Source organism: Aethalodelphis obliquidens, unplaced genomic scaffold, assembly GCF_003676395.1.
Source record: "Aethalodelphis obliquidens isolate GAN/ISIS:26980383/991018 unplaced genomic scaffold, ASM367639v1 scaffold56, whole genome shotgun sequence".
NCBI classification, from domain to species: domain Eukaryota; kingdom Metazoa; phylum Chordata; class Mammalia; order Artiodactyla; family Delphinidae; genus Aethalodelphis; species Aethalodelphis obliquidens.
The window spans coordinates 1,915,098-1,932,953 of NW_020838000.1; positions in this window are offsets into that span (position 1 = coordinate 1,915,098).

Consider the following 17,856-nt stretch of genomic DNA (forward strand, 5'->3'; position numbering starts at 1 on the left):
CCCTGGAATTCTGGACGCTGTTTTTTTGTTCTTTGTTTTTAATTAATTAAATTATTTCTTTTTGGCTGCGTTGGGTCTCCGTTGTTGTGTGCGGGCTTTCTCTAGTTGCGGCGAGGGGGGGCTACTCTTCGCTGCGGTGCGCGGGCTTCTCATCGCGGTGGTTTCTCTTTTTGCGGAGCACAGGCTCTAGGCGTGCGGGCTTCAGCAGTTGTGGCGCACGGGCTTAGTTGCTCCGTGGCATGTGGGATCTTCCCGGACCAGGGCTTGAACCCATGTCCCCTGCACTGGCAGGTGGATTCTTAACCACTGTGCCACCAGGGAAGTCCCTGGATGCTGTTTTGAGAAGAGAAGTAAGCACAGGCTACGGCCCCTCCCAGTTGAGCCTCCTTAGACGCACAGGCCTGTGATCAGGGAGAGAGCTCTGAATTGGAGAAGATACTGGAAATTGAAATTTGACGGGTTTCTAAGAAGTGAAAGTGAATAACTGAAGTGACCCAGAAGTTATGGAATCTGCCCAGGGTCTTATTAAGGGGTCTTCTACCTGGTCAGGAGAGAGATTTGGCATATGCATTTGGGGCCAGTGGTTTGAGAAAAATGTAATTTCATGTTTACGTTTACGTTTGTACAATCAATTGGTTATATTTGGAATTGTTTACTTCTCCTGGCTGCCTCCTGTGATGTGTCCTCAGGTAACTCCCTCTACCTTAGGGGAGCCTCCACACCAGTGTTTACTGCAATGGCTGTGGCCTGGCAAGGTTGGTGCACCGCCTGGGGACACGTCCTGCCCAATTACCATGTGCTCTGAAATGTTGGGGGCATTAGCGAGGCAAGGCACACAGGAAGAGCTACAACAAAAGGACACGTGGCTCAGCACCATGCGTAAGTCTACTTCTTTCGCTTTCTTTTAAGGAAAAGGACTAGTTAGAAATATGCACAGGCTGGTTTCCTCTCCTTTTCATTTTTCTTTAAAATATTTATATGAATATTACCTTGGTTTATTTTGGTTAGAATATTTGGCTCTGGTTACACGCACGTGGGTTCAGTACTTGGGGAAACTGTTCCAAGCATCAGCTGGAAAACGATTCGGATGAGAATCCGAAGCTGGGAGGGTCTGGTTCTGCTGATGTTGCCACTTTGCCACCACACAGGTGGCAGGAGGCCACTGTGGGTTTCCACCCGTGTTTCGAATGCTCTGTGTTGTCGCAGCTGGAGAGTCCAGCTCAGGTGTTCCCTCTCTTCCCCCTTCCTGTCCTGGGCTCCCTGACCTGCCTTCTCATCTGATTCTATTCCCATTCCTCACTTGCTCCATTTACCACTTAGATCATGCCTCTAAGATAAGATACACAGTACTTTCTGTGCTGTAACAGTGCGTGATAAATATGATTCATTAAACACAGCGTACATCAATATCAGGTCGGGGTAGAAAATATAGAGCATAATGAATGGTCTACAGTTTGAGATTCAGGAAAGTGCAGAGGTCCTGTGGAGGTTTTTAGTGGCATCATCAATCATGGAAGCAAAAGCAGAGTGGTTTGTGGTATTACTGGGAGGCCACGGAGATAGGTTTTCTCCACTCCCTCTTGCTCCCCCACTAACCCTCACCTGCTCTCCTTAATGATGCTAAGAGCAATTCACTACCTGTGAGTAACTTACAATTATCCTTTTCCCCCTATTGATATAACTTTTTAGGGCGTCAATTAGTGTCATCTTGTTATCCAAGTAAAGCTTTCCAATAATAAATTAATAGGTTGCCTATGCAGCAGTTGATAACTAGTATAGTCCGTTCATTAAATTAAGTTGGACCACTTTTGTAGATGTTTATTTTTTACGTGACTTCTATACTAACTTCAAATCCTGATAAGTTTTAAGAAAGATCTTTACAATGCAAAAATATCTTTGGAATTTAGCACTTTTCTAACTTAAAGAACAATAAGTATACATAGAGTCTTGGAGATTTTATCATTTGTCATATTATTAATCTTTTTATATATTATTATTTGTTATATTTGTTTCTATTTGCATTGGAGATAGGCTCACAACAGAATGCATAGAAAGCTAATACTGTTGTGGTTATTAAGCCACAAAGTTAGTTTTGAGCTTTTGACAGGGCCTAGAGGGAAACCTCCCCATACACTGACTGAAGTATAAACTTTTTAAGAGATACAAATATCTTCCTTTTACTAAGCTCTAAAAGCAACTTAACACTGGGTTCTTAGCAAGGGAATATTAAAAATTTAGTAGACTGTGTTTTCCATAAGAGCTTTATAGCTAATAAAGAAACAATTTTTCCTGACTATCCTTGTATTAACTATCAATGAAAACTGAGGGTGTAATATTGATTTGGGACTAGCCTTTTTCCTTCTGCTTTCTTAAAACAAGCGATGAAATAATTAGACCTACTGATTAAATAGTAGTATCATTGTTGCTTTCTTGGTTTTTATCATTCTACTGCAGTTGTGAAAGAGATTGTCCTTGTTTTTAGGAAACACACGCCATGTATTTGGGGATAGAGGAGGATTATGTATGTACCTTACTCTCAAATGTTTATATAAGTATGTGTGAATGTATGTGTGTGCGTGTGTAAAATGATAAAGCAAAAATAGTGAAATATTAATTCTTGGAGAATCTGAGTATATATAGGAAATTTTGTACTACTGTAGCTTTTCTGTAAATCTAAAGTTATTTCTTCATGATTAAAAAATCAGGAAAGTCCTTTTCAGGCATTTTTTTTTCCAGCAAGTTTCTTAGGGTGGTAACATTTATTACCTGTCTGACAGTATATTTTTGTTGTCCTTTACCATGAACAGTAACCTAACCAGGAATAAATATGATCAGAAACAAGGAGTATTTCCCCTAAAGCGTCTGTAGATGTTCCCCTTTTGTAGCATTTGGATTCTGATATAACCTGACTGTGTTTCCTCTTTGGGTAATATGGTGTCTACCTACTGGTAATTTAATTCTTGAAATTAAAAAGGTACATTAGGAAATGCTTGATAATGGGCCATTTTCAGTAATGTGTTGATTAGTACTCTAAGAGTGCTTCCATCCAAGGCTCCAAATTTTCAGGGAAATTTTCTATATTTTTTAATGTGTAACAGACAACATTCACACTTCTTCCTCCTATCTAACAGAACCTTGATTTTATTCAGTTACCTGTACTCCTTCCCACAACTGTGTTTAAGGAAAGTAAGAGGGTAAAACATAATTGGTCTAAGTCAATCATGGGGGCTCTTTCCCTGCTTTGGGGGCAGGAGTATAGGATGCAATTCAATCAATGAATCAAGAGGAAAAGTCTGTTTATGTGTATGTGTATGTGTATGTATGTAGGCACATGGAAAAAGTTCTCTACTAATAAAAAGAGGGATACACAGTTTGTTCTGTTTGGGGGACAAGCATCCTATAACAATCAGATAGTATAATATGACGGAAACTGCAGGGTGGAAAGATGAAAGAAACCTTGATGACATTGTTGGGCCCCTATAATATCTAACTTAGAGCCATCTTATTTTAAGACTTCTTGTTTTATAAGATGATTCAAGTTATTTCAATTATTTTGAGTTGTTTTACCCTATTTACAGACAAAAGCATTATAACACATTTTTAATGTTATTTTATCTAACCTCTTTTATCCCTCTGGTTCTAATCATTTATATAGACTCTTCTGGATATGTTTAAAACTTTTTATTATGAAAGATAACATTTTCAGAAATTGATAAAAAATGTGAAATGTAGAGTACAATGAATTGTTATAAAGCAAACGTTACTATGAACACTACTTTGGTCAGGAAAGAAAACAGGAACATATATGGTTCAATATCAAAAAAAAAAAACCCCACAAACAATCCGATTGGAAAACGGGCAGAGGACATGAATAGACATTTTTTAAAGGAAAAGTACAGAATGCCAACAGGCATATGAAAAGATGCTCAATATCACTAAACATCAGGGAAAGGCAAATTAAAACTATAATCATATATTACCTCACACCTGTCATAATGGCTTTTATCAAAAGGCAAGAAATAACAAGTGTTAGTGAGGATGTGGAGAAAAGGGAACGCTAGCACGTTGTTGGTGGGGTGTAAATTGGTGTAGCAACTATGGAAAACAGTATGGAGTTTCTTCAAAAAATTAAAAATAGAAATATCATACGATCCAGCAATTCCACTTCTAGGTATTTGCCCAAGGAAAACAAAAATATTAACTCAAAAAGATGATCACCCTTATATTCATTACAGCATTATTTACAATAGCTAAGATATGGAAGCAACAACCTAAGTGCCCATCAATAGATGAATGGATAAAGAAGATGTGGTGAATATATATATCTATATATATATCTATATATATATATATATATATATATACATACACACACACACATACACACACACACACACACACACACATGCACACACACACAATGGGATATTACTCAGCCATAAAAATAATGAAATCTTGCCATTTGTAACAACATGGTTGGATCTAGAAGGTAGGCTAAGTGAAATACCAGACAAAAAAAGACAAATGCCATATGATTTCACTTACATTTGGAATCAAAACAACAAAACAAATGAACAACCAAAACAAAACAGAAACAGACAAATAGATACAGAGAACAGATGGGTAGTTGCCAGAGGGGAGGGTGGTAGAAGACTGGGCTAAACAGGTGAAAGAGTAAGAGGTTCAGACTTCCAGTTATACAACAAATAAGTCATAGGGATATAATATACAGCATGAGGAATATAGTCAATAACACTGTAGTAACTTGTATGGTGACAGATGGTTACTAGACTTACCGTGGTGATCATTTCATAATGTATTTAAAGATCTAATCACTATGGTGTATATCTGAAACTAACATAACAGTGCATATCAACTATACTTCAATTAAAAAAAGAAAGAAAACATGGCCAGCTACCCAGTCTCCTCCACTTCCCACTCGCCAACTACAACTCATGTCCTTCCCCTTGGCAATAACCACTCTCCTGATTTCCATAACAATCACCTTTTTGATTTTCTCTATAACTTTTCCACTTACACATGCATCCTTAAACAATGTAGTTTGATTTAACTCTTTGGAATCTTATCTGATTATAAAAATGTATGTATTATTTTGACTGCTTTTTTCACTCCATATTATGTTTGTGAGATTTGTCCATAGTTGCAGCTAATTCTTTCATTGCCTTTCAGTACAGTATTCCAATGTATAGAAATAACACAATTTCCTTATCCATTATGCTGTGGACAGATAATGAATTGCTCCTAGGTTTTGCCTTGCAAGCAATGCTGCTATGACTGTTCTTGTATATCTATCCTGATGTTAATATCCCACCACCTTCCAAGGGTATGTATGTACTTTAAGTGGGTTTGAAGGGTGGTTGGGTAAACTGTATACAGTTAATTTTACTAGAAAAATGTCCAATCACTTTCCATAGTGATTATACCAATTTATACTCTGATGAAACGTATGAGTTTTCTGTTGCTTCACATTTTGCCAACATTTGGTATTATCAAACTTTAAAAAATTTTTGCCAATCTGTCAGGCATACAATGATACTTCATTGTAGTTTCACTTTGCATCTCCCTGGTTATTTATGGGGATGTTTAAAACATTGAATTTTCATCAGTTTATTGGTCTAAAGTATTTCCTTGTTTGTTAAATGCCTATCTTAGTCTTTTCTGTGTTTCAGTGAGGCATTTATCAAAGGAAATTCTGATTTAAAAACCTTAACATTGACGACATAAAGCCTTTAAAAGGACTTGGTGATGTTAAAATGAATATGACTCATCATTCCCAATGCACTTAAAAATCATTTCACTTGGACCTTGAACCCCTTTTAACATTTCACTGACAAGGTAAGCCAATAATAAATTGTGAATGCTAGAGGAAAATTAATACACTTAAATTCATTAATGTGTCTACATCTGGAAGATGAATTGTGCAAAGCTCTTAGCAACAATCTGTAAAATACATTGTAAATACTTTCAAAACCTCTTCAAGGGGTGTTCTGACTAAAATTTTAGTTTAAATATCTGAGGTACCACATTCTGTCTTTTTGGTATCCGTTTAAAATTTTAGTAGACTGTTACTATATTATAGAAATGAAAAAGCTTAATAACGGAATCATTTATTGAGTTTTTCTCCACTGAGAGTACAGGTCCTGTTGGAAATTCGTTTGGTAAGTTGAACCCTGTCTTTAAGAGACAAAGGACTCTACCAAAATAAAGCATAATTTGTAGACTCTAAGTAGAGGTGATTTGCTGAAATATCAAAATAATTGAAGTCTTCTTCCCTAAAAAAAGATTTAATATTTTAAAATATAATGCTTAATTTGGGACACAAATATAAATATATAAGGTCCCCATGCCCTTGACACTAATCAACTGTGAAGCAATTTATAGGTTAACCTATTTTTATTAAGATATATTTAGACCTTCAAGATGGCAGAGGAGTAAGACATGGAGATCACCTTCCTCCTCACTAATACATCAAAAATACATCTACATGTGGAACAACTCCTACAGAACACCTACTGAACGCTGGCAGAACACCTCAGACTTCCAAAAAGGGAAGAAATTCCCCATGTACCCAGGTATGGCAAAACAAAAAAGAAAAAACAGAGACAAAACATTAGGGATGAGACCTGCCCCTCTAGGAGGGAGCTGTGAAGGAGGAAAAGTTTCCACACACTAGGAAGCCGCTTCACTGGCAGAGATGGGGGTGGGGGTGGATGGGGGAAAGCTTCGGAGCCATGGAGGAGAGCACAGCAACAGGGTGCAGAGGGCAAAGTGGAGAGATTCCCACACAGAGGATCGGTGCCGACCAGCACTCACCAGCCCGAGAGGCTTGTCTGCTCACCCACCGGGGTGGGCGGGGTCTGGGAGCTGAGGCTCAGGCTTCGGAGATAAGATCCCAGGGAGAGGACAGGGGTGGGCTGCATGAACACAGCCTGAAGGGGGCTAGTGCACCACAGCTAGCTGGGAGGGAGTCCGGGAAAAAGTCTGGAACTGCCTAAGAGGCAAGAGACCATTGTTTCGGGGTGCGCAAGGAGAGGAGATTCAGAGCGCTGCCTAAATGAGCTGCAGAGATGGGCGTGAGCCGTGGCTATCAGCGTGGACCCCAGAGACAGGCATGAAATGCTAAGGCTGCGGCTGCAGCCACCAAGGAGCCTGAGTGCAAGCACAGGTCATTGTCCACACCTCCCCTCCCGGGAGCCTGTGCAGCCCACCACTACTAGGGTCCTGTGATCCGGGGACAGCTTCCCCTGGAGAACACATGGCACACCTCAGGTTGTTGCAATGTCATTGACCTCTACCACTGCAGGCTCGACCCACATTCTGTACCCCTCGCTCCCCCTGGCCTGAGTGAGCCAGACCCCCCGAATCAGCTGCTCCTTTAACCCCGTCCTGTCTGAGCGGAAACAGATGCCCTCAGGTGACCTACATGCAGAGGCGGGGCCAAACCCAATGCTGAACCCCAGGAGCTGTGAGAACAAAGAAGAGAAAGGGAAATCTCTCCCAGCAGCCTCAGGAGCAGCAGATTAACTCTCCACAATCAACTTGAGGTAACCTGCATCTCTGGAATACCTGAATAGACAATGAATCATCCCAAAATTGAGGTGGTGACTTTGGGAGCAACTGTAGACTTGAGTTTGCTTTCTGCATCTAATTTGTTTCTGGTTTTATGTTTATCTTAGTTTAGTGTTTAGAGCTTATTATCACTGGTAGATTTATTGATTTGGTTGCTCTCTTCCTTTTTTTATATATATATATTTTTCTTTTTTCTCTTTCTGTGAGTGTGCATGTGTATGCTTCTTTGTGGGATTTTGTCTGTATAGCTTTGCTTTTATCATTTGTCCTAGGGTTCTGTCTGTCGTTTTTTGGGTTCTTTTTGTATAGTTGGTAGCACTTGTTTTCATTGGTAGATTTGTTTTTTGGCTTGCTTGCTCTCTTCTTTCTTTTTTCTTATTAGCTTTTTATTTTTCTATTTTAATAATATTATTTTATTTTTTATTTTAATAAATTTAATTTAATTTCTTCCTTCCTTCTTTCTTTTCTTTCCTTTCCCTTTTCCTTTCCTTTTCTTTTCTTTTTTCTTCTCTTTCTTCCTTTTCTTCCAATCCATGTGGCTGACAGGGTCTTGGTGATCCGGCCGGGTGTCAGGCCTGAGCTACTGAGGTGGGAGAGCCACATTCAGAACATTGGTCCCCCAGAGACCTCCCAGCTCCACATAATATAAAATGGCAAGAGCTCTCCCAGAGATCTCCATCTCAATGCTGAGACGAGCTCCACTCAACAACCAGCAAGCTCCACTGCTTCACACCCTATGCCAAGCAACTAACAAGACAGGAACACAACCCCACCCATTAGCAGAAGGGCTGCTTAAAATCATAATAATGTCACAGACACCCCAAAACACACCACCGGATGCAGTCATGCCCACCAGAAAGACAAGATCCAGCCTCATCCACCAGAACACAGGCACTAACCCCCTCCACCAAAAGGCCTCCACAACCCACTGAACCAACCTTAGCCACTGGGGGCAGACACCAAAAACAACAGGAACTACGAATCTGCAGCCTGCAAAAAGGAGACGCCAAACACAGTAAGATAAGCAAAATGAGAAGACAGAAAAACACACAGCAGATGAAGGAGCAGGATAAAAACCCACCAGACCAAACAAATGAAGAGGAAACAGGGAGACTACCTGAAAAAGAATTCAGAGTAATGATAGTAAAGATGATCCAAAATCCTGGAAATAGAATGGAGAAAGTATAAGAAACGTTTAACAAGGACTTAGAAGAACTAAGGAGCAAATAAACAATGATGAACAACACAATAAGTGAAATTAAAAATTCTCTAGAAGGAATCAATAGCAGAATAACTGAGGCAGAAGAATGGATAAGTGACCTGGAAGATAAAATAGAGGAAATAACTACCACAGAGCAGAATAAAGAAAACCGAATGAAAAGAATTGAGGACAGTCTCAGGGACCTCTGGGACAACATTAAACACACCAACATTCGAATTATAGTGGTCTCAGAAGAAGAAGAGAAACAAAAAGGGACTGAGAACATATTTGAAGAGATTATAGTTGAAAACTTCCCTAATATGGGAAAGGAAATAGTCAATAAAGTCCAGGAAGTGAAGAGAGTCCCATACAGGATAAATTCAAAGAGAAACATGTCAAGACACATATTAATCAAACTATCAAAAATTAAATACAAAGAAAAAATATTGAAAGCAGCAAGGGAAAAGCAACAAATAACATACAAGAGAATCCCCATAAGGTTAACAGCTGTTCTTTCAGCAGAAACTCTGCAGGCCAGAAGGGAGTTGCAGGACATATTTAAAGTGATGAAAGGGAAAAACCTACAACCAAGATTACTCTACCCAGCAAGGATCTCATTCATATTTGACGGAGAAATTAAAACCTTTACAGACAAGCAGAAGCTAAGAGAATTCAGCACCACTAAACTAGCTTTACAACAAATGCTAAAGGAACTTTTCTAGGCAGGAACACAAGAGAAGGAAAAGACCTACAATAACAAACCCAAAACAATTAAGAAAATGGGGCTGGTGCCGTCCAGGCTGCTGGGAGAATGGGTTTTCTTCTCTCTTCCCCAAATGTGTGGGGGTTGTCATTGACCTGGAATAGCTGCAAAACCGAAGTCGCCGAATGATGATGTTGTGAAATCACCCGTCCGTCCCTGCCACGCCCGGGAGGTTACTGGCAGTGGCGGCCGCTTCTGCTGCTCCTCTCAGACTGCTGCTGCTTTACAGGCTTCTCCCTGAGCAAGCATGTGTGAAGAATGGAGGACGCCGGGCCATTCCTTTCTGTATGTGTGCTTTTAAAAAAGAAAATACTGTACGGGCATCCTTATGCCTACATCTTGGCATACTGTCATGACCATCCAAGCAGTGATAATCACATGAGAGCACTCATTGCTCCAGATGTCAAATGACCAGCAAAAAAAAAAATCTGTTTAAAAGAAAATATCCGTTTGACCAGAACCTTTCTTTATTGAATGGCTTGATGTATTTCCTTTACTCTGATTCAAACCAAAGCTGCCTGCTCAACCAAAACAAGAAAGGATCTTGCATGAGTCAATCCTAGAATGCCACTTCTACATCACCGATGGGTGAAGAAAACCTCATAAATATCAATCACAGAGACTCAGAGAGCATCACTGGTCTCCTATCACATTATCAAAATCTGCCTTCGGTGCTGTTCCTTGTCTACATATGACTCCCTGTACCGTGTGAGCTCTGATAAGTGCTCCAATGAAGATCTCCCTAAGTCGAGCTGGTGAGCCTGCTAGAAAAACAGCTAATCCAGTAAAAGCTAAGAGTGGACTCTCTCTGTATATATGAAAATCAAGCCTGGACACAGTCCCCACACCAGCAGCAACATGGATCTGATGCCCTCTCTCCAGTCCTTGCTGAAGAGACGTTCTGTCATATGAGGAATATTGTAGAGTCTGTCCATTGAATTAAAGATCATGAATATCTTGGTGTTGACTTTTAAAACATTTGACATCCCTAGCCATTGTTCAGTTTGTACCTACTTTAACTTGAACTGATTTAACAACATGAAGAGATGATTCTAAAAAAGAAAAAAGACAAGGGTAATAGGAACATACATATCGACAACTACCTTAAATGTAAATGGATTAAATTCTTCACCCAAAAGACACAGACTGGATGAATGGATAGAAAAACAAGACCTGTATATATGCTGTCTACAAGAGACCCACTTAAGACCTAGGGACACATACAACTGAAAGGGAGGGGATGGAAAAAGATATTCCATGCAAATGGAAATCAAAAGAAAGCTGGAGTACCAATTCTCATATGAGAAAAATAGACTTTAAAAAAAAGACTATTAAGAAAAGGCAAAGAAGGACACTACATAATGATCAAGTGATCAATCCAAAAAGAAGATATAACAATTGTACGTATTTATGCACCCAACATAGGAGCACCTCAATACATAAGGCAAATGTTAACAGCCATAAAAGAGGAAATCATCAGTAACACAATAATAGTAGGGGACTTAAACACCCCACTTTCACCAATGGACAGAACATCCAAAATGAAAATAAATAAATAAACACAAGCTTTAAATGATACAGTAAACAAGAGGGACTTAATTGATATTTATAGGACATTTCATCCAAAAACAACAGAATACACTTTCTTCTTAAGAGCTCATGGAACATTCTCCAGGATAGATCATATCTTGCATCACAAATCAAGCCTTGGTAAATTTAAGAAAAATGAAATTATATCAAGTATCTTTTTCCAACCACAACGCTAGGATACTACATATGATTACAGGAAAAAAATCTGTAAAAAATAAAAACACCTGGAAGCTAAACAATGTGCTACTAAATAACCAAGTGATCACTACAGAAATCAAAGAGGAAATCAAAAAATACCTAGAAACAAATGCCAATGAAAACACAACAGCCCAAAACCTATGGAATGGACCAAAAGCAGTTCTAAGAGGGAAGTTAAAAGCAATACAATCCAACCTCAAGAAACAAGAAACATCTCAAATAACAACCTAACCTTACACCTAAAGCAATTAGAGAAAGAAGAACAAAAAAAAAAATCCAAAGTTAGCAGAAGGAAAGAAATCATAAAGGTCAGATCAGAAATAAATGAAAAAGAAATGAAGGAAACAATTGCAAAGATCAATAAAACTAAAAGCTTGTTCTTTGAGAAGATAAACAAAATTGAAAAACCATTCGACTCATCAGGAAAAAAAGGGAGAAGACTCAAATCAATAGAATTAGAAATGAAAAAGGAGAAGTAACACACACTGCAGAAATGCAAAGGATCATGAGAGATTACTACAAACAACTGTATGCCAATAAAATGGACAACCTGGAAGAAATGGACAAATTCTTAAAAAAGCACAACCTTCTGAGACTGAACCAGGAAGAAATAGAAAATATAAACAGACCAATCACAAGCACTGAGATTGAAACTGTAATTAAAAATCTTCCAAGAAACAAAAGCCCAGGATCAGATGGCTTCACAGGTGAATTGTATCAAACATTTAGAGAAGAACTAACACCTATCCTTCTCAAACTCTTCCAAAATATAGCAGAGGGAGGGACACTCCCAAACTCATTCTATGAGGCCAACATCACCCTGATACCAAAACCACACAAAGATGTCACATAAAAAGAAATCTACAGACCAATATCGCTGATGAACATAGATGCAAAAATCCTCAACAGAACACTAGCAAACAGAATCCAACAGTACATTAAAAGGATCATACACCATGATCAAGTGGGGTTTATTCCAGGAATGCAAGGATTCTTCCATAAATGAAAATCAATTAATGTGATAAACAATATTAACAAATTGAAGGATGAAAACCATATGCTCATCTCAATATATACAGAAAAAGCTTTCAACAAAATTCAACACCCATTTATGATAAAAATTCTTCAGAAAGTACGCATAGACGGAACTTACCTCAATATAATAAAGGCCATACATGACAAACAGCCAACATCGTTCTCAATGGTGAAAAACTGAAACCATTTCCACTAAGATCAGGAACAAGACAAGCATGTCCACTCTTGCCACTATTATTCAACACAGTTTTGGAAGTCCTAGCCACAGCAATCAGAGAAGAAAAAGAAATAAAAGGAAGCCAAATTGGAAAAGAAGAAGTAAAACTGTCACTGTTTGCAGATGACATGAAACTATGCATAGAGATTCCTAAAGGTGCTACCAGAAAACTACTAGAGGTAATCCATGAATTTGGTAAAGTAGCAGGATACAAAATTAATGCACAGAAATCTCTTGCATTCCTATACACTAATGATGAAAAATATGAAATAGAAATTAAGGAAACACTCCCATTTACCACTGCAACAAGAAGAATAAAATACCTAGGAATAAACCTACCTAAAGAGACAAAAGACCTTTATGCAGAAAACTGTAAGACACTGATGAAAAAAATTAAAGATGATACAAACAAATGGAGAGATATACCATGTTCTTGGATTGGAAGAAGTAACATTGTGAAAATGACTATACCACCCAAAGCAATCTACAGATTCAATTCAATCGCTATCAAACTACCAATGGCATTTTTCACAGAACTAGAACAAAAAATTTCACAATCTGTATGCAAACACAAAAGACCCTGAAGAGCCAAAGCAATCTTGAGAAAGAAAAACAGAGCTGGAGGAATCGGGCTCCTGGACTTCAGACTATACTACAAAGCTACAGTAATCAAGACAGTATGGTACTCGCACAAAGACAGAAATATAGATCAGTGGAACAGGTTAGAAAGCCCAGAGACAAAACCACGCACGTATGGTCACCTTAACTTTGATAAAGGAGGCAAGAATATACAATGGAGAAAAGAGAGCCTCTTCAGTAAATGGTGCTGGGAAAACTGGACAGCTACATGTAAAAGAATGAAATTAGAGCACTTCCTAACACCATGCACAAACAAAATGGATTAAAAACCTAAATGTAAGGCCAGACACTATAAAACTGTTAAGGAAAACATAGGCAGAACACTCTGTGATGTAAATTACAGCAAGATCCTTTTTGACCCACCCGCTAGAGAAGTGGAAATAAAAACAAAAATAAACAAATGGGACCTAATGAAACTTAAAAGCTTTTGCACAACAAAGGAAACCATAAACAAGAGGAGAAGACAACCCTCAGAATGGGAGAAAATATTTGCAAATGAAGCAACTGACAAAGGATTATTCTCCAAAATATACAAGCAGCTCATGCAGCTTAATATCAAAAAAAAAAAAAAAAAAAACCCAATCCAAAAATCGGCAGAAGACTGAAATAGACATTTCTCCAAAGAAGATATACAGATTGCCAAGAAACACATGAAAGGATGCTCAACATCACTAATCATTAGAGAAATGCAAATTAAAACTACAATGAGGTTATCACCTCACACCAGTCAGAATGGTCATCAACAAAAAGTCTACAAATAATAAATGCTGGAGAGGGTGTGAAGAAAAGGGAAGCCTCTTGCACTGCTGGTGGGAATGTAAATTGATACAGCCACTATGGAGAACAATATGGAGGTTCCTTAAGAAACTAAAAACAGAACTACTATATGACCCAGCAATCCCACTACTGGGCATATACCCTGAGAAAAGCATAATTCAAAAAGAGCCATGTACCACACTGTTCATTGCAGCTCTATTTACAATAGCCAGGACATGGAAGCAACCTAAGTGTCCACTGACAGACGAATGGATAAAGAAGATGTGGTACATATATACAATGGAATATTACTCAGTCATAAAACGAAGCAAAGTTGATTATTTGTAATGAGGTGGATGGATCTAGAGATTGTCATACAGGGTGAAGTAAGTCAGAAAGAGAAAAACAAATACCATATGCTAACATATAAATGGAATCTAAAAAAAAAAGGTTCTGAAGAACCTAGGTGTAGGACAGGAGAAAAGATGCAGACGTACAGAATGAACTTGAGGACACGGGGAGGGTGAAGGGTAAACTGGGATGAAGTGAGAGAGTGGCATGGACATATATACACTATGAAATATAAAGCAGATAGCTAGTGGGAAGCAGCCGCATAGCACAGGGAAATGAGCTCAGTGCTTTGTGTCCTCCTAGACGGGTGGGAGGGAGATGCAAGGGGGAGTAGATATGAAGATATATGTATACATATAACTGATTCACTTTGTTGTATAGCAGCAAGTAACCCAACACTGTAAAGCAATTATACTCCAATAAAGATGTTTAAAAAAAAGTGTCAGCAGTTAGGTGAGATAATGAATTATTAGAAAAATAAAATTAACCAAAGAGATCCAAATTCTTAGTTGAATGGATTTGCACACATAAATAAAATTTCCTTAACCAAAAAAAAGAAGATACATTTAATCCATGTTATACAAAAATTCTGAAGGAATTCTCTATTTTGATAAGGTACAGGGCATGTGTATGTGTACTAGGGATTATTAGATTTTGGTTGTTTCTTTGGAGGGTTATTTGAAACATCCTAATATGCTATCTGATTTTACTGTTAAGTTCAGAAATGCTAGAGGAAACTGGTTTAAAATATCTATTTGGGGGGGAGGGATAAATTGGGAGATTGAATTGACATGTACTCACTACTGTATATAGAATAGATAACCAACAAGGACCTACTGTATAGCACAGGGAACTCTACTCAATACTCTGTAATGACCCATATGAGAAAAGAATCTAAAAAAGAGTGGATACATGTATATGTATAACTGATTCCCTTGGCTGTGAAGCAGAAACTATCATTATAAATCAACTAGACTCCAATAAAAATTCATTAAAAATAAAATATCTATTGAAAGCAACTTCAACTGTTTTGTGTGTGTTTTTTTGGCCTTGCTGTGCAGCATGTGGGATCTTAGTTTCCCCAACCAGGGATCGAATCCGTGCCCCCTGTAGTGGAAGCTCCGAGTACTAACCACTGGACTGCCAGGGAAGTTCCTGAAAGTAAATTCAATTTTTAACCCTGACAAAATAACTCATAACAGACATACCTTCTTTCCAAAAAGAGCTATAAAATTGGAAAGTATGTAAAGTCATTGTTTCAGAAATTAAGCAATAGTATGGATAAGACTGTGACCCTTGAAAGAAGAGAAAGAGAAGTCATGAGCATGATCATGATCACCCCACAATCACCTCAACTTTCCCAATGGCAGGAAAGTAGAGCTAACAGGAGGGTGGTCTCACTGATCTGAAGAAGAAGAGGTTGGTGATCCAGGCTGCTAAGACATCTGGAACCTATAAGGCACGTTATGTGAGAAAAGGAGCTATGCTAATGAGGGACTCAGCAGTGTCTGTGGAGGTGGACTGTGGGTGCTTAGCCAACGGCTGGGCAGCATGTGTGCAGAGTGACATCCCACAAGGCCTAGCAAAGACTGTGTTTTCAGGGCTGAGAGCTAGACAGTAATACTAGAGGGCATACAGTACTGGAATTTATTGGAGTCCCAGCTTAGCCAAAGTGAAGTGACCTAACTTGTCATTCAGTTGAGACTTCATGGAAATGATCTCTTAAGTGTAAGGACCCTGCTCTAGTGTAAGGACATGCCCTAGAATGAAGTTTAAAATTAAATATAAATAAAGCTTTAATAAAGAGTAAATCCAAGCCCGACAAGAACAAAAGTATCCACAAGTGATTTATCTGTCAGCCATAAAAAGTCAACATTGTTTAAGGGAGGCAGCATAATCCAGATTCCCTTTAACTTATGATTCATAACGTTCAGCATATAACTAAAAGTTACTAGAAGTAAAAAGACAAAAATGTGTGACTCATATTTGAAGGAAAAAGCAGTCTGTATAAATCAATACCAAAGGTCCAGATGTTGAAATTAGCAGACAGGGACTTTAAAGAAGCTTTTATAAATATTTTAAAGGACAACACAGTCATGATGAATGAACAGATAGGGTATCTCAGAATAGGAATGGAAACTATAAAAATGCACCAAACTGAATTGAAAAGTATAATATTTGAAGAAAAGTCACTTGATAGCCTTAATCACAGATTGGCACCCTAAAAAAATCACTGAATTCAATGAAATACCAATATGCAATTATGCACTTTGAAGAACAGAAAGAAAATAAGATAAAAAAAATGAACAGCTTAGGACCTATGGAATAATATCAAAAGTTATAACACAAACATAATTGGAGTTCTAGAAGAAGAGGAGAGAAGTTAGAAAAGAAGAGGAAGAGTAGGAGAAAGTATAATGGCAGCAAAAAATATTTAAAGAATAATGGTCAAAATTTTACTGAGTTTGGTAAAAGCACAGCTCATAATGCTTTTTAAAAATACTAAACAAAATTATTTTATTTAAAATAATGGGCATGCATTTTTATGTATGTATATTTCTTTTTTTTTTCCTTGAATTTTTCATCAATTTGTACAAATAGGTGACAAAGAAAAAAATATCACAGACTCATGAGGGTAACGTGCTAAAGTTCAGGATATCCAAAGTTGTAAATCTGAAATAACCACATGTATGGATAAACCAACAAAAGTATTCAATAATTAAATCTTTTGCTGTCTCCTTCCATAATATACCTGTCACTGTTACATGATGTCCTTCATATACTACCTCTAAAAGGAACAACTAATAAAAACTCAGGAACGTTTTTTTAAGGAGGGTTTGTTTTAATAAACAATTTCATTTGTTTAAGACATATTTATTGAATTTCTCCTATGTGCTAGGCAATCAAGACAGACATAGCTCTTACCCATCATGAACATATTGTCTAGAAAAATTAATAAGGTAAATCAATGTGTCATAATAAAGTTATTATGCATTTGTTGTTAGGAACACATAGTGGACACTGTTCAAACAGAGATGTCCTTAACTTGTTACTACTCTCTACATACCAAAATGCTTGGCTTACACTAGTGCTCTCTTATTTCACTTAAGGACTAACCCAGTTCAATATTTTCACAAACATATAGCCAACTTAATGAAAAAAGTTATTTTCTGCAAAATTCTGTTATGAAAATTTTCAAATGTGTAAAAGATGAAAAAAATAATGTATTGATCACCTACAAGGGCACTTCCTAGATTCTACAAATAATATTTCACTACATCACATTAGTATTCATCCCATCTCTCTACTTAACTATAAATTCAGAAGATAGGGATCTTAGTAAACAATATTATAAATTGGATCAAATTAACAAACATGGTAATAAATTGTTTGGGAAGATTCAGTTTACCTTTTGCCTTTACATATCCAAAATAAGGGGAATTAGAGTGCTGTTTTGTTCACGGAATCTTGTGTCCTTGTTAAATTATAAAGAAAATCAACACCACATTATAAAAA